The sequence below is a fragment of the Equus asinus genome, chromosome 22 (assembly GCF_041296235.1).
Source record: "Equus asinus isolate D_3611 breed Donkey chromosome 22, EquAss-T2T_v2, whole genome shotgun sequence".
NCBI classification, from domain to species: Eukaryota; Metazoa; Chordata; class Mammalia; order Perissodactyla; family Equidae; genus Equus; species Equus asinus.
Genome location: NC_091811.1, coordinates 10950434 through 10977426, shown reverse-complemented (window position 1 = coordinate 10977426; position 26993 = coordinate 10950434). Strand labels below are relative to the sequence as shown.

At 38.4% G+C, this 26993-nt stretch overlaps 1 long non-coding RNA gene across 2 annotated transcripts; it reads right to left on the bottom strand.

The window, feature by feature from the left end:
- LOC139041530 (uncharacterized) lies at positions 1–26676 on the bottom strand. Of its 2 annotated transcripts, XR_011496834.1 has the most exons (5): positions 26480–26676; positions 24457–24614; positions 22450–22628; positions 22033–22109; positions 1–230 (listed from the first exon to the last, which is right to left on the bottom strand). It is a non-coding gene; the product is annotated as an uncharacterized lncRNA (long non-coding RNA). The 2 variants fall into 2 exon arrangements; XR_011496836.1 differs by lacking the exons at positions 22450–22628; positions 24457–24614 and having other exon boundaries at positions 26480–26618.
- Positions 26677–26993: the final 317 nt, after the last annotated feature.

The following is a 26993-nucleotide window of genomic DNA, read 5'->3' as shown; positions in this document are numbered from 1 at the left end:
TTTAAAGTATACACTTGGATTCATTTATTTAAAATTTTGATATAATAGACATATAACATTGAAGGCGATCCGGCCTAAGAACATGAATGTGCTTGCATACAGGACATTTCATGGAGCTGACTTGTGGCTGAGCTTGCTTGCAAACAGGATGTTCTGCCCAGTCCTCTTATGGCCCTTCCAGGGAGAACATTGCCTGCAAACAGGAGTGTTCTCAGATCCTGCAATTCAGCCTAGGGATGGGAAACAAACACAGCATTGTAAGCACATGAGCGCGCTTGCGTAGAAGCATGTATGATAAGTCACCACCTTTGGCTAGTTGCCGGCTTTGTCTAGGGGGATACAAAAATAAACAGCCCGTGCCAGACGGGGCTTTTTTTCTTCCACTGTCGACACCGGTGTCCGTCTCTTTTTTGGGGCCCCAACTTTCTTCATTTCGTCAGCAACATCACATTATATTAGTTTCAGGTGTACAACATAATGATTCAATATTTGTATATATTGAGAACTGATCACACTAAGTCTAATAAATATCCATCGCCACATATAGTTACAAATGGATTCATTTTGAAATGTGTATACATCCATGAAACCATGACTACAGTCAAGATAATGAACAAATCCATCACTCCCAAAGCCTTTGTAATCCCTCCCACCTCCCAGCTTCCTCGCCCTCTGCCTCCAGACAACCACTGATCTGCTTTCTGTGACCATAAATTACTTTGCAATTTCTAGAAATGTAAATAAATGTAATCAAACAGTATGTTTTCTTTTTTGTCTTGTTTCTTCCACTCAGCATAATTACTTTGAGATTCATCCATGTTGTTTCATGTATCAGTTCAATCCAATAGATAGCTGAGTAGTATTCCATTATATGGATATATTATAATTCATTTATCCTTTCTCCTGTCAACAGACATTTGAGTTGTTCGAGTTTGGGGCTATTATGAATAAAGCTGCTATAAACATTTCTGTGAGAGTATCTGAATGGGTCTAAGTTTTTATTTCTCTTAGGTAAATACCTAGGTGTAAAATTGTTAGGAAGTAAGGTAGTTGTATGTTTGACTTTAGGAGGAATTGACAAGCTGTTTTCCAATTTTTAAAACTGTTTTATATTCCCACTATTAATTTATGACTGCTCCATTGACTCCACATCTTTATCATCCTTCTTATTATCAGACTTTTGAATTTTAGCCATTCCCTCTAAACTCATTTTTAACCTGAATGTCACAAATTTTGACATGTTCTATCTTCATTATTATTCAGGTCAACATATTTTAAGTTCCATTTGAAATTTCTTCTTTGACTCATGGGTTATATAAATATGTATTGCCTAATTTCCAAACATTTCCCAGATATTTCTGTTACTGATTTTAATAATTCCATTTTGGTCTAAGAATACACTCTGTGTGATTGGATATTTCTAATTTATGAGACTAGAGTTTTGTTGCCCAACATATGGTCTGACCTGGTGACTGTTCCTCATGCGCTTAAGAGAACAGGTGTTCTATTGTTGGGTGGAGTTTTCTATAATTGATAATTAAGTCTATTTGTTTGGTAGGGTTTTCTTCTTTGCTATTACTGATTTGCTATCTATTTACTGAGAGAAGTGTGTTGAAGCATCTTTACCATTTTATTTTTTTCCTATTACTTTTCACTTCTGTTTGTTTCCTATGTTTTGAAGCTATTATTATGTACATTCACACTTGTGAATGTGGGCTTGAGGAATTGGATACTTTTTCATTATGAAATGGCTTTCTGACTCTGGTAATATTCCTTGTTTTGTAGTCTCCTTTGTCTGGTATTATCACAGCCACTACAGCTTTCTTTGGATTAGTGTTTCCATGATATTCTCTGTCTATCCTTTTACTTTTGACCTATTTTTCTTTAAAATGTATATATTGTGTAAATGTGTATATATATTAAAATGTGTAGTATTGTCCTTTCTTTCTTAAACCCAGCCTGACAATCTCTAAATGTAATCATTAGACAATTTACAATTGATGTAATTATCTATATCAGCAGTTCTAAAACTTTAACATGTATAAGAGTCACCTGGAGAGCTTGTTAAGCCATACTTTTCTGGACCCATCACCAGTATGTTCGGTGGAGCCCATGAATCTGCAATGCTATCAAGTTCATCGCTCGTTCTAATGCTGGTCCAATAACCACATATCTATGTATTTATGTCTCTATGTACCACTGGTGCCTTTTTTCCTGTCTGCCTATCTGCTGCTTGTTTCCTTTTCCCACTTTCTTGCCTTGTCTTAAATTGAATTTTTTCTTTTGTATTTCCACTTTGACTTATCAGATATACCCCTTTGTTTTATTTTTTGAGATTATTCTATGGTTTCCAGTATTTACCCCAGTCCATCCTCAAATAGTCATACTGCCTAGCATATAATGTAAGAATGTTCAACAGTATATTTACCTTTCGCCTGCCTATCCTTTGGATTATTTTCATCATAAGCTCACTTCTGCCTATAATGTACATCATACAATGCATCATTATTATTTTTGCTTTATGCATTTAGTCCTTTTTTAAAGAAATTTTAAAAATTCATTCTTCCACCACTTGCCCTCCAAAATTCTTACACCTGGCAGACACAAACTAAGGAGATCTCTCAGAGCTTCTTTTTATCTATTAATTTAAACCAAGGGGTAAGAGAATTTGATTGGAATACAGCCACACCCATTTGTTTATATATTGTCAATGGCTGCTTTCCAGCTACAACAGCAGAGCTGAGTAACTACAAAAATATTTATTCTCTGGCCCTTTAGGAAAAAAACTGCTGATCCTCCGTTAACGGCTCTAGAGGAATTCCTGAATGAATGTCACTCAAGGGGATGCACTGCGGTGGTGCTCAAGGCTCTCTGCCCTGGGCTTCTTCCCTCCCCCTTGGCTTTCACTCACCAAGTGGACACAAAGTAGACAGCAGCTTTGGTCTTCCTAAATATACATTAGTGACAAGGTAGCTGGCATATTTAGGGGATTAAGAATTCCTTAATAACCAGACACCGAATAGCCAGACAGCTGAGGAGGACAGTGCAATAAAACCACATAGAACAATGAATAAAACCGCATATAACACTTGAGGCAGAATATAACATGCTTGGCCATGGCATATTATTCTCTTGAAAAACTGCTCAGTTTTTCTTGTGAATACTTTATTCATAAGTTTTGTACAAATATTCAAAATTGGTATTAATATTGATTTCATACATTAATACTCAAAATTAAGAATTTAATAGTCTTAAATTTTTGTTATCGCCATTACATCATTAAAGTTTAGAGGTGCAGGCCTGGTGGTTAAGCTCGCATGCTGCACTTTTGTGGCCCAGAATTCGCAGGTTCAGACCCTGGGTATGGATCTATACACTGCTCATCACAACATGCTGTGGTGAGCATCCCACATACAAAATAGAGGAAGACTGGCACAGGTATTTGCTCAGCGACAAACTTCCTCAAGCAGAAAGAGGAAGATTAGCAACAGATGATAGCTCAGGGCCAATCTTCCTCACCAAAAAATAAAAAAAAATCTACGTTCAACTTGATTGCAAACCCATATGGCTCTGTTTTTTCATTTCATTTCCTTTCTTGCGATTTTAATATTAGAGTGTTAACCACTTTCCCAAATTCATCTGACAAACTAGTGTTTCCATTTCTACTTTGTTTGAAGCCAACAGATTACCTGGTACCTGCCCCGGCCCAATTCCTTTGAGCACTTCTCATCCTGGTAGTACCGCTGGGTCCCACATAAAAGGATCATCTCTAAATGAGCCCCTCAGTGAAAATCAGGTATCATGTGTTCTTGGCCAATAGTATGCTGGAGCTCAGGGCCATTCTACAAGAGTATAAAATGCCATGTGGCTGCTTAGCCGTGTTTCGATACTTACCAGCAAACTTAACAATAGTGCAGATTCTTTAATGTGTGAAGGTTTTAAAGCAGGGTGAGAAATATCCACTAATGGTTTTATTTGTTTAATGTACCATGCCTAAAGTTATAATTTATCAAATAATTGTGATTTCATTAAACTATCAACATCCCTCTAGATTTGCACTGTCAGATACAATAGCCACTAGCTACTTGTGGCTATTTAAATTTAATTGATTAAAATTAAATAAAAGTAAAAATTGAATCCTTTATGGGTACTAGCCATAACCAAGTGTTCACTAGCCATGTATATTGGACTTTCCAGATAAAGAAGTTTTCTATCATCATAAAACTTTCTATCAGATAGGAATATTCTGAATACCTACATTTTACATAAATAAAGAGAATTTTATGGATTTAACTAATTAAATACTGCCACATTTAATTATTTGCAAAATTAATTGAGTACTGTAAAGCATATGGTTAAAATCATAAATCTTTGTCAGATATTTGAAAGCATCTTAATTCTTGTCTAGTAGAAACAATATGCAAAAATATTGTTTAAAAATAGTAAGTTGGAAAAAAGTTGACTTACATTTTGTTATTACCATTTTTATGTTTATACTTACTCATATTCTCATTTCTTACCGTATTTCCCCTGTGATTATGATAACTGGACGATTTTAGATAATTCCTGCAGTTTCCATGTTTTTGCCTGACACACACACACAAAGTGTAATCACAAAAAGTGAATGTTTTGGATCTAGCTTATCAACCAAATATTTCTCAGTCAGGGCCTAGGTCTTGGTGACCTTGCGATGGAGGCCCCTAAATATCTTTCCTTTATTTCCTTCTTACAAACACGTGATTGAGATGGGTTAAGTTATAGTTTCAGACCCTTCCTCCCCTATGATGGAGTAACAAGGATAGCAGGCACTCTTTCACCTCAGACAACTTAGAAATATAAAAATATGTGTGAACAATGGAGTGTTTTACAGCAATGGGAATTCATGAACTACAACACTCAAACACTCTGTGGAGGGAAAGAAGCCAGCCGCAAAAATCGGCCTACATCTGATTCCGTTTATATGAAGGACAGAGACAGGCAAGGCCAATTTCTGCAGATAGAAGTCAGGTGAGTGGTTACCAGGGGTCAAGGTTATGACTGGGAAGGAGATGTGACGGGGCCTTTTGTGGTGCTCCTAATATTTTGTTTCTTAGTCTGGCTACTGATTTCAGTACCAATTACACATGAAAATTCATCGAGCTGTAATACTTACGATGTGTGCACCTTTGTGTATGTATGTTAAACTTCAATAAAAAGCTGCTTGAAACAAAAAAACAAAAAAACAAAACAAAAAATGTGTGAAATGACAGTGTTCAGACATTAGTCAACTGCTCAAGACTAAGATCCCTGACTACATAAACAGTCAAGGTGAACCCTATTATTTCTCCAAACGTAATGAACCAATAGCCACAGTGGAAAAACTCCATAATATATGGAATATTGGGTAAAGTACGCAAAAGGAGACTGGCTTAATAGAGAGGAAAAATTAGACCTATGACATAAAAAAGCCCTTAACTTTTTAAAAGCTATTCTGGTCTTGCCTAACAAAGCTTAAAAATGCACCTTGAAAGGATCAAACACTTTCCAAGTTATACCACCTGCAAAGAAGCAGGAAAATGTGATACACAATCAGGAGAAAAATCAATATTCAAAACTGACTCAGATATAGAATTAGACAGGTTATTAAAATAGTTATACCTATGTTTCATATGGTGACAAAGGTAGAGCAAAATGTGAGCATGTTAAGAGAGTCATGGGAGATTTTTAAAAACCCAAATTAAACATATGGAAATGAAAACTACAATGCCTGAAATGTAAACTACATTGGGGAAATTAACAACTGATTAGGTACTGCAGAGGAAAGATTATTGAGGTTGAAGGTATACTAATCAAAAAGAAACAGAATGAAAAGATTGTAAACTTATCAGTGAGCTGTGAGACAACTTTAAGTGAACTAATATTGTCATTAAAGCTCCCAAAGAATGAAGAAAGAGGAGGGGACTGAAAAATTATTTGAAGAATATGGTAAACAATTTTCCAAAATTGATGAAAATTATAGACCTAAAATTAAAACTCAGTGAACTGTAATCATAGGAATGTAGAAATATAAACCAAGGCTGATCATAACCCATGATTTTGAAACAGTGATGAAGTAAAGAGGAAGTCAGCAGAGAAAGGAGACTCATTATATAAAGAACAAAAACAAGAATAAAATCAGATTTCCTTTGGGAAAACAAAGGTAGAAGGCAATTGAGCAAACTCCTGCAGTGCTGAAAAGAAACATATTTCCTTGAATTCTATGCAAAGTAAAATATTTTCATAAAAAAGTAAAAATTAGTGTATGTCCAATTTTCTCACAGACAAAAGAAATGAAAGAATTGATTTAACAGCATACCTGCACTATAAAAATGTTAAAGTCCCCCAGACAGATAGAAAATAAAATCAGATGAAAATTTAGATCTACACAAGACATGATAAAAATGTGTGTAAGTATATTTCTTTCTTATTTTTTAAATTAGTAAAAAGATAACTGAGTGGGACCCTCAGAATGGTGTCATGAGGAGCTTGGCAATTTTCCCCACAAAGCAACGATGAAACTGCATAACGTTATTAAAACAATTACTTTCACTCTGTGGAAATTGAGCAAACACATAAATGAATCAAGAAGCATTTATTCAAGCAAAACTACTGAACTCCATGAAGGGACATTGGGAGTGTCCAGAGTTTTAGCCTAGGGATGCTCCCATCTCCCTCTGGCTTGGTTTTACCAGAGCTGAACAAGCTATGAAAACCAGCAGCTTTGAGCTCTGGGAGACTGACATGAGTTGGAATGGAGTCTGGAAAAACCCCATGCCTGGAGGTGTGCAAAAGGAATGTGAACCTCAGTGCAAACAACTGGGGATGGATAGCCAACACAGACGGTCTGAGGCTGCAATATCATGAGACTAACCAGAGGTTAATCAAGACAATTCTGGAAATGAGAAAGCCAGAGAAGTTCTTAATAAGATTTGACATATTTGTGGTGGTCCGGAAGGTTGGTTTATGCATAAAGTTGTGAGAACCCTAGCCATCTCTTCATCTCTGGCTGAATACGAGGCCTTGAGTACGCAAAGAGGTGACAGGAGAAGGCCCTGCAGAAAGTAAAAAGCCAAGGATTTGTTTGTTTTATTTTATTGAGGTCATAATAATTTATATCATTGTGAAATGTCAGTTGTACATTATTGCTTGTCAGTCACTATATAAATGTGCCCCTTCACCCCTTGTCCCTACCCCCCAACACCCTTTGCCTCTGGTAACACTAAACTGTTCTCTTTGTGTGTTAGTTTATCTTCCACTTATGAGTGAAATCATATGGTGTTTGTCTTTTTCTGTCTGGTAAAAGCCAGGGATTTTAATGTGTTTCCCAACCAACACTCAGAGCCATTGCCAAGGGGTAGAAGGCTCACCTAATCAAGCGGCTTATGGACAACATCTGAGCATTCATTGGCTGACCACTGAGCTATGCTGACCCAGAAGTGACTCTGTGAAGCCAGGCTTAAAGGAAAAAAAGAATTTAAAAAATAGCAATAAACTGGTTGGAGACATCAGCATCTCCATGTTGCAAAGGAGACAGATTACAGAATTAGTCAAGTCAGTACACAAAAGCAACAATATCAGTTCCTGGGGGAGTAGTAGATCTAAATCCAGAGTTGGTGCAATATATTATCTAACATGTCCAGTTGTTAACAATAAAAAATGGGAAGTGCAAAGAAATGGGAAAGTGTGAACCATACATGGGGAAAAGTCAACAGAAACTGTTTCTGGGGAGGTGAAGATAGTGGACTCAGGAAAAAAATACTTAAAAAGGAGCTATTATAAATATATTCAAAGATCTAAATGAAACCATATTTGATGAACTAAAATAATGTGTACAATGGCTCATCAAATAGAGAATCAATAAAGAGAGATTACTTTTTAAAAAGAACATAATAGAAATTCAAGACATAAAGTGTTGAATATCTGAAATGTAAAGTTCCAAAGACAAGCTCAACAGCAAATTGAGATGTCAGAAGGAAGATTTTGTCAACCTGCTGATAGGTCAATGGAGATTATCCAGTCTGAAGAAACAAAGATAAAAGGAATAAAAATTAACAGAATGTCACAATCTGCTGGGAAAACAATCAAGCATAGCAAGCATACACATGACAGAAGTTCCAGGAGTATAATAGTTACTTTGAAGGAGAGTAGAGAAAAGGACAGAAGAGTTCTTTGAAGAAATAATGGCCCCACATTTCCCCAAATGAGGGAAAACCAATCTACAAATCCAAGAAGGTCAACAAACTTCAAGTAGGATAAACAAAAGGAAATTCACATATAAACACATCATAGTCAAGCTACTGAATGCCAAAGACAAGTAGAAAATCTTGCAAGAAGCAAGAGAAAGAGGACTCATTATGTACAAGGGAACCACAAGCAACTGACAGCTGACTTCTCTTCAGAAACAATGCAGGCCAGATGACATTGAAAATGCATTTTTCTCTTTCTTTCAACTGATTGTAAAAATGATTGCACAAAATGATGAAAAAACTGTAATGTTGGACCTATATAAATATGTAATATATGAAAAGTGCACAAAGACAGGGAGGTATGGAGCTATATCAAAACAGTTTCTAAACCTTACTGGAAGTAAATATTAATCTGAAGAGTATTATGTTAAGATGTATATTGTCTTCCCTTGAGTAACTACTAAGAAAAGAATTCAGGCTATTAAGAGAACCAGTAAAATGTTTCTCTAGAAAAAAATATATTTGATATGAAAAAGCAGTAAAAAAGGCACAAAAACACATAAGACATAGGAAACAGCAAAATGGGAGATAAAAAGTTAACAATATCGATAATTGAATTAAATTTGAAATGTATGAAGTACTCCAATTGAAAGCTGAGATGGTTGGGGCCAGCTCTGTGGCACAGTGGTTAAGTTCATGTGCTCTGCTTTGGTCACCCAAGGTTTGCAGGTTCTGATCTCAGGTGGGACCTATCAGCTCTCATCAGGCCACACTGCAGCAGCATCCCACTAAAGCAGAGCAAGATTGGCACAGATGTTAGCTCAGCAAAAATCTTCTTCAAGCAAAAAGAGGAAGATTGGCAACAGATGTTACCTCAGGGCCAATCGTGGTGGGGGGGGGGGCAAAGATTGTCAGTCTCAAAACAAAACAATATACAACTGTATGCTGTTTATAAGGGACAAACTTTAAATTCAAATAGACAAATAGGTTCAAAGTAAAATCATAGGAAAGTACACCATGCAAATAGTAACAAAATAGCTGGAGTGGCTATATCAATATCAGGCAAAATACCGTTTGATGCAAAAAATGTCACTAGAGACAAAAAGGAATATTTTATAAGGAGGAAAAGGGAAACTTACATAAATATTTAACAATTATAAACATAAACATATTTGACAGCTGAGCAACAAAATATATGAAGCAAGTCTGGCAGAATTAAAGAAGATATAAACAAATTGTCAACAATAGCTGGGGTCTTTAATATGCCATTCTCAGTCTGGGTCCAATGAAGGAAGAGAAACCTCACAGTAATTTGAACAGGAAACTGTTAATATAAATGACTAACTATTAATTAATACTTACATAAGGGGATTAGAATAATGAGAGATTAGCAAGTAAGTAAACAGTATGCTACAGAGTATAAGACTACAGATATAAGGAACACTAAACAGGGCTGAGATTGAGAGCCCATGGGAGATCCACTTGACAGGACTGAGATCCAGACCTTGTGGGAGAGGGCAAGGCCTTTACTTACTGAAAGGACTCTGCGAATAAGCCATGGTAATGGATCTTCAAGAAGCCCACCCCCTACTGTGCTGCGTAAAGCTGTCCGTGGGGCATCTCACCAGAGATACTTAAGTGTGAAACTGTGCAATGGAGGACACACATGGAAACTGCTGATTACTGTGAGCTGCTGGCACCAGGCACTGGAGAAGCTCTGAGTGACACAGGAGCCAAGGGGATACTCTGCCATAAAACAACCCAAGGATGGGTGTGTGATTAAAGAGCACAGATGTATTTACAGAGCAGCCAGAATGAATGAAACTATAGCTGAGTCAATAATTTTTTAACTGTCACACAGCATTCCCAATAATGGAGAGAAAAACTAGATTAAAAAATGAATATGAACAATCTTATCTGCCAATTTGAATGACGTCACGTGTAGAATAGAGGCAGAGACCATATGCTAGGCTATAAAATGACTCAATATATTTAAAAGAACTGAAATAATGTAAAGTTCTCCTATCACAACATAATTGAATTAAAAAGCAACAGAAAGAAATGTGGGAAAATCTCAAAGTTTGGAAATTAAACTACATGCTTCTAAACCGCCCATATGTCAAAGAAGAAATCACAATGGAAACTAAAAATAATTTGAATGAATGAAACAAAAACAACATCTCACAACTGATAAGAAGTAAACGAGGATGCAGAGGAAAATTTATAGCTTTAACACCTATATTAGAAAAAATTATTTTAAATAAATACCTAATTGTTCACCTTAAGAAGGTAGAAAAGAGGAGCAGACAAAACCAAAAGCAAGCAGAAGGAAGGAAATGATCAAGAATAGAGCAGAGATGGAAGTCTATTAGAAATAATCAAAAATTACAGCAAAGATACAGGGTACAAAACAAACTTACAAAGATCAGTTGCATTTCTATACTCTAATAATGAACTAAGAGAATTCAAGAATACAATCCCATTTACAATTGCAACAAAAAGAATAAAATATCTAGCAGTAAATTTAATCAAGGAGGTAAAAGACCTATACAATGAAAACTATAAGACATTACTGGAAGAAATTGATGATGACATAAAGAAATGGAAAGATATTCCATGAACTTGGATTGGAAGGATAAACATAGTTAAAATGTCCATACTACCTAAAGTGAGCTACAGATTCAATGCAAGCCCAATCAGAATCCCAATGACATTCTTCACGGAAATAGAACAAAGAATCCTAAAATTCATATCGGGGAACAAAAGAACCCAAATAGCTAAAGCAATTCTGAGAAAAAAAAACAAAGCTGGAGGCATCACAATCCCTGACTTCAAAATATACTACAAAGATATAGTAATCAAAACAGCATGGTACTGGTAAGAAAACAGGCACACACATCAGTGGAACAGAAGAGAAAGCCCAGAAATAAAACCACACATCTACAGACAGCTAATCTTTGACAAGGGGGCTAAGAACATACAATGTAGAAAGGAAAGACTCTTCAATAAATGACATTGGGAAAACTGGACAACCATATGCAAAAGAATGAAAGTAGACCATTATCTTTCACCATAAACAAAAATTAACTCAAAATGGATCAACTACTTGAAGGTAAGACATGAAACTATAAAACTGTTAGAAGAAAATATAGGCAGTAGACTCTTTGACATGGGTCTTACAAAGATCTTTTTGAATACCATGTCTCTTCAGGCAAGGGAAAAAAAGAAATAACTGGGACTTCATCAGACTAAAGAGCTTCTGCAAGGAAAAGGGAACAAGGATCAAAAAGAAAAGACAACCAGGGCTGGCCCGGTGGTGCAGTGGTTAAGTTCGCATGTTCCACTTTGGCGGCCCAGGTTTCGCTGGTTCGGATTCAAGGTGTGGATCTGGCACCACGTGGCAAGCCATGCTGTGGCAGGCGTCCACATATAGAGGAAGATGGGCACTGATGTTAGCTCAGGGCAAGTCTTCCTCAGCAAAAAGAGGAGGATTGGCAGTAGTTAGCTCAGGGCTAGTCTTCCTCAAAAAAAAAAAAAAAAAAGAAGAAGAAAAGAAAATATACTAAGGCAGCAAGGCAGAAGAAAATAACTTGCAAAGGAACCCCATCAGGCTTTCAGTGAATTTCTCAGCAGAAACCTGACAGTCTAGGAGAGAGTGGAATGATCTATTCAAAATCCTGAATGACAAAACTTTCAGCCAAGAATACTCTATCCAATGAAAATCTCCTTCAGATATGACAGAGAAATAAAAACTTTCCCAGATAAACAAAAGCTAAGGGAGTTCATTGCCACAAGTGCCCCTCTGCAAGAAATCCTCAAGAAGGCCCTCATATCTGAAAAAAGAAATAGGAAAGGCGCTACAAAGCCCTGAGCAAGGAGATGAATAGGCAGGCAATAATCAAGAAGTGGTAGATCTCTATCAGATCAGGTTAGTAAACAATTCTAATGTCAAGGATAATATAAACAGAAAATACCAAAACAAAATGACCTCATCTTTTTATCCATAGACGCACAACGCAGGTTGGAAAAAGATATGACAAAATAACTTAGAGGGAAATAGTAAAGGGATGGAATCAGTATAGTCTAAGGAAGTAGGAGGCTGTCAGAAAATGGACTATCTCAACTATGAGATTGTTTATATGAACTTAAGGGTAACCAATAACAAATAATCAGAACAGACATCTTTACAATAAATGAGGAGGAAAAGAAGAAAAACAACAGAGAAACTACCTAATCAAATTGGTAGTCCAAAATACACAGGAAGGAAACAAAGGAAATGCAGAAGAACCAGGAAATGTGTGAGAAGATGGGAGTGTTAAGCCCTATATATCAATAATCTCTCTAAATGTAAATGGATTGAATTCTCCAATCAAAAGATACAGAGTGGCAAGATGGATTAAAGAACAAATGCCAACAATATGCTGCCTCCAGGAAACACATCTCAGCTCTAGAGACAAACATAGGCTCAGAGTGAAGAGATAGAAGACAATACTTCAAGTTGATGGCAAACCAAAGAAAGCAGGTGATGCCATACTTATATCAGACAAAGTAGACTTCAAGATAAAACTGATAAAGAGAGACGCAAAGGGGCAGTGTATAATAATAAAAGGGACTCACCACCAAGAAGACATAACACTTATAAACATGTCTGCACCCAACACAGGAGCACCAAAGTACATAAAGCGACTATTAACAAAGCTAAAAGGAGATATTACCAACAACACAATAATAGTAGGGGACCACAATACTCCACTTACATCAGTGGATGGATCATCCAGAGAAAAAGCCAACAAACAGATACTGGACTTAAATGAAAAACTAGATGAGATGAACGTAGTAGACATATATAGAGTCCTCCATCCCAAAACAGCAGAATATACATTCTTCTCAAGAACACATAGAACATTCTCAGGGATAGAGCAAATATTGGGAAACAAGGCAAACCTTAATAAATTTAGGTAGATTGAAATGATATCTACTATCATTTCTGACCATAATGCCGTGAAAGTAGAAATCAACTACAAGAAAAAAGCTGGGAGAGGAACCAAAAATGTGGAGACTAGACAACATGCTACTGAACAACCAAAGGGTCATCAAAAAAAATAAAGGAAGAGATCAAAAGATATTCGGAGGCAAACAAAAATGGAAACACCATGTTGACTCTTATGAGATGCAGTAAAAGCAGTCCTAAGAGGGAAGTTTATAGCAATACAGCACCACATTAACAAACAAGAAAAAGCTCAAATAAACTATCTTAATCTACACCTAACAGAATTAGAAAAAGAAGAAGAAACAAAGCCCAAGCTCAGGAGAAGCAGGGAAATAATAAAAATTAAGTGCAGAAATAAATGAAATAGAAACAAAAAAGACTGTGAAAGGATCAATGAAACAAGGAGCTGGTTCTTTGAGAGGATGAACAAAATTGACAAACCCTTAGACTAAGAAAAAAAGAAAGAAGTCTCAAATAAATAGAAATGAAAGAGCAGAAATTTCCATGGATAGCACAGAAATACAAAAGATTACGAGAATACTATGAAAAACTATATGCTAACACACTGGACAACCTAGAAGAAATGGATAAATTCTTAGACTCTTACAACCTCCCAAAACTGAATCAAGAATAAACAGAGAATCTGAAGAGACCAATCACAAGTAAAGAGATTGAAACAGTAATCAAAAACCTCTCCAAAAATAAAAGTCCAGGACCAGATGGCTTCTCAGGAGAATCCTGCCAAACATTCAAAGACAATTTATTACCTATGCTTCTCAAACTATTCCAAAAAGTTGAGGAAGATGGAAATTCCCCTAACACATTCTATGAGGCCAACATCACCCTGATCCCACCACCAGACAAGAACAGTACAAAGAAGGAAAATTACAGGTCAATATCACTGATGAACATAGATGCAAAAATCCTCAACAAAATATTGGCAAACTGAACACAGTAATACATTAAAAAGATCATACACCATGATTAAGTAGTATTCATACCAGGGACACGGATGTTTCAACATCCACGAATCAGTAAATGTGATATACCATATAAACACAAAAGGAAGAACAAAAACCACATGATCATCTCTATAGAAGCAGAGAAAGCATTTGACAAGATCCAGTATCCATTCATGATAAAAATTCTCAATCAAATGGGTATAGAAGGAAAATATCCCCACACAATAAAGGTCATATATGACAAATCCACAGCCAACATCATACTCAGTGGAGGAAACTGAAAGCCATCCCACTGATAACAGGAACAAGACAAGGATGCCCACTCTCTCCACTCTTATTCAACATAGTACCAGAGGTTTTGGCCAGAGCAATTAGGCAGGAAAAAGAAATAAAAAGAATCCAAATAGGCACTGAAGAAGTGAAACTTTCACTCTTTGCAGACGACATGATTTCTATATAAAAAATGTATAGAAAACTCTAAAGAATCCATCGGAAAACTCTTAGAAATAATCAACAACTACAGCAAAGTTGTAGCATACAAAGTCAACGTACAAAAATCAGTGGCATTTCTATACTCTAATAACGAACTAATAGAGCAAGAACTCAAGATTACAACCCAATTTACAATTTCAACAAAAAGATTAAAATATCTAGGAATAAATTTAACCAAAGATGTGTAAAACCTATACAAGGAAAACTATAGGACATTACTGAAAGAAATCCATAATGACATAAAGAAATGGAAAGATAGTCCATGTACACGGATTGGAAAAATAAACATAGTTAAAATGGCCATACTACCTAAAGCAATCCACACATTCAATGCAATCACAATCAGAATCCCAATGACAATCTTCACAGAAATAGAACAAAGAATCTTAAAATTCGTATGGGGCAACAAAAAAAGCAAAATAGCCAAAGCAGTCCTGAGAAACAAGAAAACTGATGGCATCAAAATCCCTGATTTCAAAACATATTACAAAACTGTAGTAATCAGAACAGCATGGTACCAGTACAAAAACAGGCACACAGGTCAGTGAAACAGAACTGAAAGCCCTGAAATAAAACCACACATACATGGACAGCTAATCCTCAATAAAGGAAGCAAGAGGGGCTGGCCTGGTGGTGCTGTGGTAAAGTTTGCACATTCCTCTTTGGTGGCACAGGGTTGGCCACTTTGGATCCTGGGTGTGCACATGGCACCACTTGGCAAGCCATGCTGTGGTAGGCATCCCACATATAAAGTAGAGGAGGATGGGCACAGACGTTGGCTCCGGGCCAGCCTTCCTCAGCAAAAAGAGGAGAATTGGCAGCAGACGTTAGCTCAGGGCTAATTTTCCTCAAAAACAAATAAATAAATAAAAAATAAAGGAACCAAGAACATAGAATGGAGTAAGGAAAGCCTCTTCAATAAGTGGTGCTGAGAAAACTAAAGAGCCACATCTAAAATATGAAAGTAGACCGTTATCTTTCTCCATAGACAAAAATAGACCCAAAATGGATCAAAGACTTGAATGTAAGACCAGAAACTGTAAAACTTCTGGAAGAAAATATAGGCAGTACACTCTTTGTCATCAGCCTTAAAAGGATCTTTACAAACATAGTGTCCACTCAGTCAAGGGAAACAAAAGAAACAATAAACAAGCGGGACTTCCTCAGACTAAAGAGCTTCTGGAAGGCAAAAGAAACCAAGATCTAAATGAGAAAACAACTCAGGAACTGAGAGAAAATATTTGCAAATCATATATACGATCAGGGATTAATCTCTGCAATATATAAAGAGCTCACACAGCTGAACTATGAAAGAATAAATGACCCAATCAATAAGTGGGCAGAGGATATGAACAGGCATTTTTCCAAAGAAGATATACAGATATTTCCAAAGAAGATGATCAATAGGCAGATGAAAAGGTGCTAAACATCATTAATCATCAGGGAGATACAAATCAATGCTACAGTTGGATATCATCTTATGCCTGTTAGAACAGTTACAATCACCAAGACAAAAAAAATAACAAATGTTGGAAAGGTTGTGGAGAAAAGGGAACCCTCATCTACTGGTGGTGGGAACGCAAACTTGTGCAGCCACTTTGGAAAACAGTATGGAGATTTCTCAAAAAGTTAAAAATAGAATTACCATATGACCAGGCTATCACCAGCTCACTACTGGGTATTTATCCAAAGATCTTGAAATCAACAATAAGAGACGTATGCACCTCTATGTTCATTGCAGCATTATTCACAATAGCCAAGATGTGGAAGCAACCCAAGTGCCCAACGACTGATGATTGGATAAAGATGATGTGGTATATATATACAATGGAATACTACTCCACCAGAAAAAGCACATAATCGTCCCATTCACAACCACATTGGTGGAACTTGAGGGCATCATGTTGAGAGAAATAAGCCACACAGAGAGAGAAAATAACATATGATTTCACTCATATGTGGAATATAAACAAACTTATGGACAAATGGAACAATTTAGTGGTTACTGTGGCAGCAGGAGAGTGGGTACAAGGGGTGCAGTGGCACATCGATATGGTGTTTGATAAACACTGATGTACAATTGAAATTTCACAATGTTATAAACTAGTTAGACCACAATAATTTTTTTTAAACTGGTTTTTTGGAAAGTTCAAAAAAGTTGAGACAACATGAGTGACATCAGCCTCATGGTGGAATTTTCCCCCTTGTCACACCCCTCTAAGTTACAGCCAAATGGACATGCACTGACCAACACAGGATTTCCTATACAGCAGTAGAGGATGCCTAAGAGATCCATGCGTCTATACATCTGAAGGTGGGTGGACTCAACCCCCAGTAAGCAGTGGAACTAGGGGAGAAGCCCCCACCACCCTCCCTGAGTGGCAGCAATCCAGGTTGTGGATCCTCACACAGTGGCTTGCACAAGTGGTGAGGACAGCCCAGCTCACCTGACTGCCAGTGGAGCAGGGATGGTGGCAGCCTGGCCTGTGTGACTGCTGGCACAGTGGAGGTAGCCTGGCCCACACAAGTGTGAGCAAACTGGGTGGGGGCAGAAGAAATAGCCCCTTTGCCCCAGCACTGGCAGGTGGAACCTGTGACCAGAGGCTTCAGGAAACACAGCAGATCTGGTGACCTAGCCCCCACTGGTGGCACCCCCCAACACCAGCTCAGCAGCAGCAGGAGATACACATAGTTCTCCAGGTCCCTGGCAGGGATAGTGACACCTGTGAACCCAGCACCCCTGGCAGCAGTGCAACGAGCACCTTCAGACAACCCAGGACAATCATCACCGGTCATGCATGGGGCAGCAGCATCCACGCCTATGGGAGCCAACAGAAAGCCAGTGGGGTCTCAAATAGACCAGCCTCACTATACCTGGAAGACCTAGAAAAGGAACAAACAAAGCCCAACGTCAGGAGAAGGAAGGAAATAATGAAATCAGAGCAGAAATAAATGAAACAGGAAGTAGAAAAACAACAGAAAGGATCAATGAAACTAAGAAGCGGTTCTCTGAGAAGATAAACAAAACTGACACTATCTCAGCCAGATTCAGAAAAAAAGAGAGAAGACTCGAATAAATACAATCAGAAATTACAGAGCAGTAACTACAATGGACACTGCAGAAACACATTGGATTACAGAAGAATACTATGAAACACTATATGTCAACAGACTGAATAGCCTGGAAGAAATGGATAAATTCTTAGAACCATATGACCTCCGAAAACTGAATCACGAAGAAATAAAGAATCTGAATACACCAATCACAAGCAGAGATTGAAACTGTTATCAAAAGCCTCCCAAAGAAAAAGTCCAGGACCATACAGCTTCTCTGGTGAATTCTACCAAACATTCAAAGAAGATTTAATTCCTGTGCGTCTCAAACTATTCTGAAAAATTGGGAGGATGGGACACTTCTGAATTCATTTTCTGAGGCAAACATTATCCTGATATGAAAACCAGACAAGGATGACACAAAAAAGGAAAATTACAGGCCAATATCAGTGATGAACATAGACACAAAAGTACTCAACAAAATATTAGGAAATTGAATACAACAATACATTAATTGGATCATAGACCACGATCAGGTGGGATTTACTGTAGGGGTGCTGAAATGGTTCAACATAAGCATATCCATCAATGTGATGTACCACATTAACAAAATGAAGAATGAAAATCACATGATCATCTCAATAGATGGAGAGAAAACATCTGACAATTTCCAACATCCATTTATGATAAAAACTCTCAATAAAATGGGTATAGAGGGAAAGTACCTCTACATTACAAAGGCCATATATGACCAACCCACCGCCAACATCACACACAATGGTCAAAAAGTGAAAGCCATTCCTCTGAGAACAGGAACAAGACAAGGGTGCCCACTCTTGCCACTCTTCTTCAACATAGTACTGGGAATTTTAGCCAAACAAGTAAGGCAAGAAAAAGAAATAATAGGTATCCAAAAAGGAAAGGAAGAATTAAAACTGTCACTATTTGTGGTTGACATGATTCTATATACAGAAAACTGTAAAGAATCCAACAAAAAACTATTAGAAATAATAAACGAATACAGTAAAGCTGCAGGGTACAAAATCAACATTCAAAAATCATTTGCATTTCACTCCATAACGGGGGCCTGCAGTTTGCCAGTTGGGATCCTGGGCATGGACCTACACACCGCTCATCAGGCCATGCTGTGGTGGCATCCCAAACAGAAGAACTAGAACGATTTACAACTAGGATATACAACTATGTAGTGGGGCTTTGGGGAGAAAATAAAAGAGGAAGATTGGCAAAATACGTTATCTCAAGGCCAGTCTTCCTCACACACACAAAATCAGTTGCATTCCTATACACTAGTAATGGACCAGCAGAAAGAGAAGTCAAGACTATAATCCCATTTACAACTGCAACAAAAAAGAATAAAATACTTGGAATAAATTTAACCAAGGAGGTGAATGCCATATACTCCAAAAACTATGACATTAATGAAATAACTCCAAGAAGACAAAGAAATGGAAAGATATTCCATTCCCATGTATTGGAAGAATAAACACAGTTAAAATGTCCATATTACCTAAATCAATCTACAGACTGATCTACAGATCAACCTACAGACTTAATGCAAACCCGAATGGAATACCAATGACATTCTTCATGAAAAGATAAAAAAGAATCTTAAAATTTATATGGAAAAACAAATGACACTGAATAGCCAAAGCAATTCTGAGGGGGAAAAAAAAAACAATACTTGGATGTATCATGCTCCCTGAACTCAAAATATACTACAAAGCTGTAGTAGTCAAAACAGCATGGTACTGGCATAAAAAACCCGGATATACAGATCAATGGAACAGAATTGAAAGCCCAGAAGTAAAACCACACATCAAGAGACAGCTAATCTTCAACAAAGAAGCCAAGAACACACAATGAAGAAAGGAAAGTCTCTTCAATTAATAGCGTTGGGAGAATTGGACAGCCACATGCAAAAGAATGAATGTAGACCACTGTCTCACATGATACACAAAAATTAACTCTAAATTAATTAAAGACTTGAATGTAAGACCTGAAACCATAAAACTCTTAGAAGAACATATAGGCAGTACAGATTTGACGTAGGTCTTAGTAGTATCTTTCTGAATACCATGTCTCCACAGGCAAGGGAATCAAAAGACAGAATAAAGAAATGGGACTACATCAGACTAAAGAGCTTCTGCAAGGCAAAGGAAACCATCAGCAAAACGAAAAGACAACCTACCAATGGGAAGAAAACATTTGCAAATCATACATCTGACAAGGCGTTACTTTCCAAAATATATAAAGAGCTCATACAACTCATTAACAAGAAAAAAGAAGAATCCAATAAAAAAATGGACAGAGGATACGAACAGACATTTTTCAAAGACGATATCCAGATGGCCAACAGGCACACGAAAACATGTTCGACATCACTAATCATCAGGGAAATGCAAATCAAAACGACAATGAGATATCACCTCAGACCAGTCAAATGGCTATAATTACCAAGACAAAAAATAACAAATGTTGGAGAGGATGTAAAGTAAAGGGAATGCTCATAAACTGGTGGTGGGAATGCAAACCGGTGCGACCACTATGGAAAACAGTATGCAAATTTCTCAAAAACTTAAAAACGGAAATACTGTATGATCCAGCCATTCTGCTACTGGGTATTTATCAAAAGAACATGAAATCACTAATTCAAAAAGATATATGCACCCGTATGCTCACCACAGCATTATTCACAATAGGCAAGATGTGGAAGCAACCTAGGTGCCCATCAAGGGACAAATGGATAAGAAGGTGTTGTATATATATACAATGGAATACTACTCACCCATAAAAACAGACAAACTCATCCCATGTGAGACAAGATGGATGGATCTTGAGCAAAACAAGTCAGACGGAGAAAGAAATACTGTATGATTTCACTCCTATGTGGAATATAAGCAAACACATAGATGAGAATAGATTAGTGGTTACCAGAGGAAAAAGGGATGAGGGAGGATGAAATGGTAAAGCCACATATGTATGGTGATGGATAAAAACTGAATTATTGGTGATGAACACAATGCAGTCTAAAGAGAAACTGAAATATAATGATAGACACTTGAAATGTATACAAGGTTGAAAGCCAATATGACCCAATAAAATAATTATATATATATAAATACATATATATATATATATACATATATATATTTAAATACAGACAGTAACCACTAAAAATAGGCACATATAGAAAAAGCAAGTTAAAATGGAATTTTAAGTAAATATTATTAACCCCAAAGAAGAAAAAAAGAGAAAGGGGAACAAAAGCCAAATGGAAAAAAGGAAAACATATAGTAAAATGGATGACCTAAATCTAACTGTCAATAATTACATTAAATGTAAAAGGATAAAATTCTCCAATTGAAACTTAGAGTTTGTCACAACAGATAGAAAAACAGCATTTAAAAAGAAACAAAAGAATATCTTAAATACTCAAATTCTTTGTTAAATTCTATCATATGTAGTTTCATTATTTTGACATATTTTGAATGGCTGCATAGCACTCTAACTTATGGTATAATAGAATTAATCATGGTTAGATGATTATGATTTTATACATTAAGTTGGACAACATATCAAAGGTCTTTTCTGCTCTTGCTGTCTGTTAATTTAAGACATGATTTTACTCTCTCTTATGGCCACTAGCAATCCCTGACTTAGTACTTCTGTGGTTCATGAGTTAGAGGATAGTAATGTAGGATGATCCAGAATTATATCAAAGTCATTAAAATTCATCGCATCCTAGTCAGCAATAAAATAGTCATATTTATCATTCAGGAATCCCTTACCAAGGACCACAATCCATAAATTTTCAAGTCTTAAATCATATTGCTATTCACTTCCAAAAACCTCACAGAGCATTGGATCTCAGCCTCCAGAGACCGTTCATTGCTGGGCTTTATCACATGTATCTAGAAAACTCACATCTGTGAGAATGTCAGAGTCTTTCCCTGCTTGGCCAAATGGGATCTCCATCTCTCATGCAACTACAGTCCTGACACAGGAAGCTCAAATCATTTCTTGACAGGACTTAATTTCTTCATTCCTCCATTATAGCTCTTAATATTACTAAGTTGAACACATAGGAGAGAATAATCTGGTCAGTGAATATATAAACAGTGGCTAGAAGAGACTGGGCCACATAAGGAGGACTAGGTTATTTGGAACCATTGTTCAGTTCACTGGAATGGGAGGAACTGGGAAGCACATAATCAAATGGGGTTCTTTTGGGTAGGATGCTTCAGAACAATTAATGAAAACGTTTACGTCTCACTATTTCAACGAGAAGGAAACACTAACTTACACATACCATGGTTTTGCACCTGCCAAAACAGATCAGTCCTCCTTGGGATTCCTCTACTGGGAAAGAACAAAGAGAATCTAGAGCTGGGAAAGGAAAAAGAGACCATGAGAGCAAGCATAATTTAGGGTTACCATGAGAGGAAGTAACATTTGGCTCCTCCATTCCATTTTGCATAATACCTCTAACTGTACAAACAAAACAATATGAAAAAATTAGAAGGACTGTAGATAAACCCAAACTCTTCCCCTAATGCCCAGGAAACCCAAACACTTCAGCAGACAGTTTTCTGGCCTGTCCTCCACTTTGGGGAAGCTGCTCTGCACCTGAGACTAGGCTGCTCAGCCCTGCCCTGAACAGGTCCTCCTCCCTCCATTCACACCTTCCAGGACTGAAAAGGAGCCACGCCATCCAGCCACACCTTACCTCATGGCCTTGGGGTCCCGTGAGGTTGAAGAGGTTAGAAAAGACATAGAACTGGTCAGGAAGTATTCAGTATTCCAATTCCAGAAAAACTGACTGTGATTAAACACATTACGACATATTCACGTAATAAACGTGAAGTCAGGAAAAATATTGTGAACGTGGAAAGCATTCCAGAAACACTGTCAGTAGAAAAATCAGGTTATAAAACTATAGGTACAATATGATACCATTTGAAGAACATATGTGTATCTCAATATCAAACGACTGAAAAATCATCAGACTTCAATAGACAGAAAAAATCTAGAAAGTTTTACATTTACATGTTGACAGTGCTTATCTTTTGCCCCCGATGGGGGGTTTTGTTTGTTTAAGTATATCTTAACTTGCTGATTGAATGTTCATTTCTTAAAATATCTATGCATGTGAAGATTTGTTGTGTGTTAAGTGGAAGCTGTTTTCCAAAATGTGGAAAGTTCATTCTTCTAAACAGAGTTTAGTTGGTCTTGGGGAAATGTACTAAATTTGGGTTGTTTTATTAAATGGTTTTTGATTCCTTCAGTTACCAGTGACACAATCTCCTCTCAGGTTTCTAGGCATGCTCATTGTTGGATGACTGTCTAGACAGATGGCTGAAGTCCCTGAGTATAGCTAATATGTATTGTTGCTGGTCTCAGGGCTACATCCTTTTGCAAGTTCTCTTTATGGAACCCTTTCCCATCCTGTTAGCCACGTCCTCCAGAAAGCTGCTCAATTATCTTATCCTGTCAGTCTCACTCAGCAACCATCATCATCAGAATAAAAAATGTAAAGTAGGAGTTACCGTGTGACCCAGCACTTCTGCCCTTAGGTATATACCGAAGAGAATGGAAATATGCATTCACACAAAACTAGTACACAAATGTTCACATTTGTCACAGCCAAAAAGTGGAAGCAACCTAAATGTCCATCAACAGATGGATGAAGAAAATGCCATTTATGGATATAAGGGAATATTACGCAGCCAGAAAAATAAGGCTATTTTGATACCGACTCCTCGTGGATGACCTTGAGGACACTGTGCTTAGTAAAATGAGCCTGTCATGAAAGTATAAATTTTGCACGATTGCTCTACTATGAGGGTCCTAGAGAAGTCAAATTCATAGAGACAGAAAGGAGAACGGTGGCTGCCAGGCCTGGGAGCAGAGGGGAATGGGGAGTTAGTGTTTAATGGGACAGAGTTTCAGTCGAAGATGAAAAAGTCCTGGAAGTGGATGGTGCTGATGGTCACACAATAATGTGAATGTACTTACTGTCACAGAACTGTACACTGAAAAGTGGTTAAAATGGCAAATGTAATGCCATGTATACTTCACAAAATAAAGTAAAAGAATAATGTGCTTATCTACCACATGGACGAACTTTGAAAACCTCATGCTAAGTGAAAGGAGCTAGACATAAAAGGACACATACTGCATGATTCCATGTAGACTGAATTTCAAGACTCAGCAAATCCATGGAGGCAGAAGACGGGTTAGTGGTCTCCAGAGTATGGGAGGACGATGGAATAGGAAGTGACAGCTAACAAGGCCAGGGTTTCTTACTAAGGTGATCAAATATTTTGGAATTAGATAGTGGTACTGATTTGTACAACCTTGTGAATATAGTAAAAAGTTTTCTTTTGAGTACATTTTTACAAGGTGAATTTTGGGGCTGGCCCAGTGGCATAGTGGTCAAGTTCAGCACACTTTGCTTTGTTGGCCCAGGTTCACAGGTTTGGGTCCCAGGCATGGACCTACACCACTCATCAAGCCATGCTGTGGTGGCACCCCACATACACAATAGAGGAAGATGAGCACAGATGTTAGCTCGGGGCCACTCTTCCTCAAGCAAAAAGAGGAAGATTGGCCACAGGTGTTAGCACAGGGCCAAACTATCTCACCAAAAAAAAAAAAGGGGGGGGAATTTTATGATCATGTATATATCTCAACTGAAAAAGTAAGGTAAAAATTTACAACATAAATTCCTTACCATCACGGTGCTCTCATAGGTGATCAGAGTTTAATCACAACCCGACAGTGGTGGCTGCAGTCAGAATGACATCACTGCCTTATAAAACACCAAGTCACGTTATCTGAATCTCCCTAGTGGCCTTCGATGCATCTATTCCTATTCAGGGTTTACTTTACCTACCAGAAGGAACATAAGAGTATCAACAGTGTCATTTGAGTCTTTTTATCACCCCAAATACTAAGATGGCATGGTCTGGCATATGATAAGCATTTACTAAAAATCTGATTATTTTACCCCAAATTCTAGTTCTAGACATTTCTTAAGAAAATATTGAGATAAAGAAATGCATGTACGAGTATCTTCAATACAGAGTTTTTGACAGCCAAAAACTAGAAACACAAAAATCTAAGAGGGAACAGGTTAATTAATTTGGTTCTGCTATATGATGGCAGGTAGAGGATTATTAATCAGGATGATACTGGTCCAAGTGTAAAATACGCACTCATAACTGGGGAATGGTATCCAGTTGAAACTTAAGACATAGATTCTGTTCTCAGATTTTCTAAACGTAACTGCTCTTAGAGTTCATGACATTTTAGTGTCTTGGGTTTTTCATCAGTAAAGGCAAGAGTACGAAGATCACTTACTAAGCATGAATATGTTGGAGAAATATAATCTATATTAAAACTTAGTAATATGTTGTAATCCCATATAAATATGTTAGCTATTTTTATTGAAGAACATTGCATGTCCCCTAATTGGGTATTATAAAAGAAACGATTCTCCTTCCTAGAGTAAAATTGTGCTTATCAGCCCTGCTCTGATAATGCTCACAAAAATAATGGGCAAAATTAGATCTTTTGCTTGAGAATGCATTTTTAATTCATACATCAAGAGTTTCTAGAAAAGAGGAGGAGGAAATTTCGCTCCCGCCGAAATGCAGCAGAAACAAAGAGACATTTGTGAATCACAACCTGCGCAAAGAAGCTGATGTGATCAAGCGTCTCATAAAGTGAGAACATCAGTAAGACTCTCAGTGCCCTGAAGCAGCAACAAAAGGCATGTTGGTAAATAAAACGATTCCTTATTTTCTTGTATTTCAATCAGTATTTGGAAATCTTTTTGGGAAGACAACTAAAAATCAGATATTATTGCAAAGTTTTGTTACATTTTTCTTATATCAATAATTTAAAATCAGTGAATTTATGAAAGAAACAACCAACTATCCTCAATGTTGATTTTTGCATGAAAACAATTCTTTCCCCTCCCCAAGGTTCTTCTTTTGGGGATGGCAGGACTGAGGAGGAAGTCAGTAGGCACCAGGCTGTTCTTGGGGCACAGAATGACTTCCTTACATAACACTCTCCAGGTCCACACCCGCCCTGCTCATACACATAAACAGATGGAAAAGAGGACAGAGCCTGGACTACGGGATTAGGTTTACAGCACGTTCCTGGGGTCCGAGCTCTGGGAACCCCGAGGCTCTGAGACAGTAGCTGCCCCTCAGAGCTCCCAAGTAGAGAACTCCCCAGGTTTTCCCAAACTAACCTCGGTGCCCCCTGGCTGGAAATCTTCCTTTAGGGCTCAATGTCCTACTTCCCTCTTGCAGCCAAGCAGCTGTGAGGAGAGAAGAGGAGGAAGCGCCAGGCAGCCCAGAGCCACCAGACAGTGACGCCACAGAGCCACAGCCATCACACCCGCACAGGTGAAGGACATGCGACCAAATCCCCGTCACCCCAGCACAGCCACGCACCTGTCACAGCCTCGCAGCCACACCCACGGCACGGAGGCGCATCCCACCGCTCACTCGCGTCTCTCACACACACCCCGCCACACGCTGCCCGTCTGTCCCCACAGACACACACCGTCCTCCGCCGTTCAGGCCCGAGAGTCCCGTGAGGACTGGTGTCCCTACTACGGGCCTCCACGCTGTGAGCGCTTCCACTGCCACCCCTCCTGGTTCACGTCGGGCTCCGAAGTGACTCGCTTCACAGGATTCCCGCATCCTGTGCTAACACATCCACAAATGAGCTCAACTCACCCTGCAAAGAGGGAGAACCGCGCGAAAACGGAAATGGAAGCCGAAGATCTGGAGTGACCGCTGCCCTTTGGGAAGTGTCGCTCCAACCTGAACATCTCTGGGCGCGGCGGCTCGTCCAAAAGGCCGCGGAAGTCCCGCGAGAACTGCAGCGCGAGAACCGCCCGGAGCCCGGCCCGAGCGCAGGTCTCTCCTCCAGGAGCGCGACGCGAGGGCGCGTGCGCGGGCACGGAGCCTGCGCGGAGGCCGCTGCGCCCAGGAGGCCGAGCAGGGGGGTCCGGCGCCGGCTCCGAGCGTCCGGCCTGTGCGCGCAGAGCCGCGGGGGAGGATCGGCGGGGCGGCCCCGGGGCGAGAGCGCACGGCGGGTGTGAGCTCTGAGGGCGGGCCCCGGGCGAGTGCCCTCAGGCGGCTGCAGCCTGGGGACAGCATATGGGGCAAGCAACTCCTGATCCCGCCGGGGATGGGCTGGTTTATTCAGTGTCTGTTAGCTGTGTTTAAAGGGTGTGCAGGAGTGAAG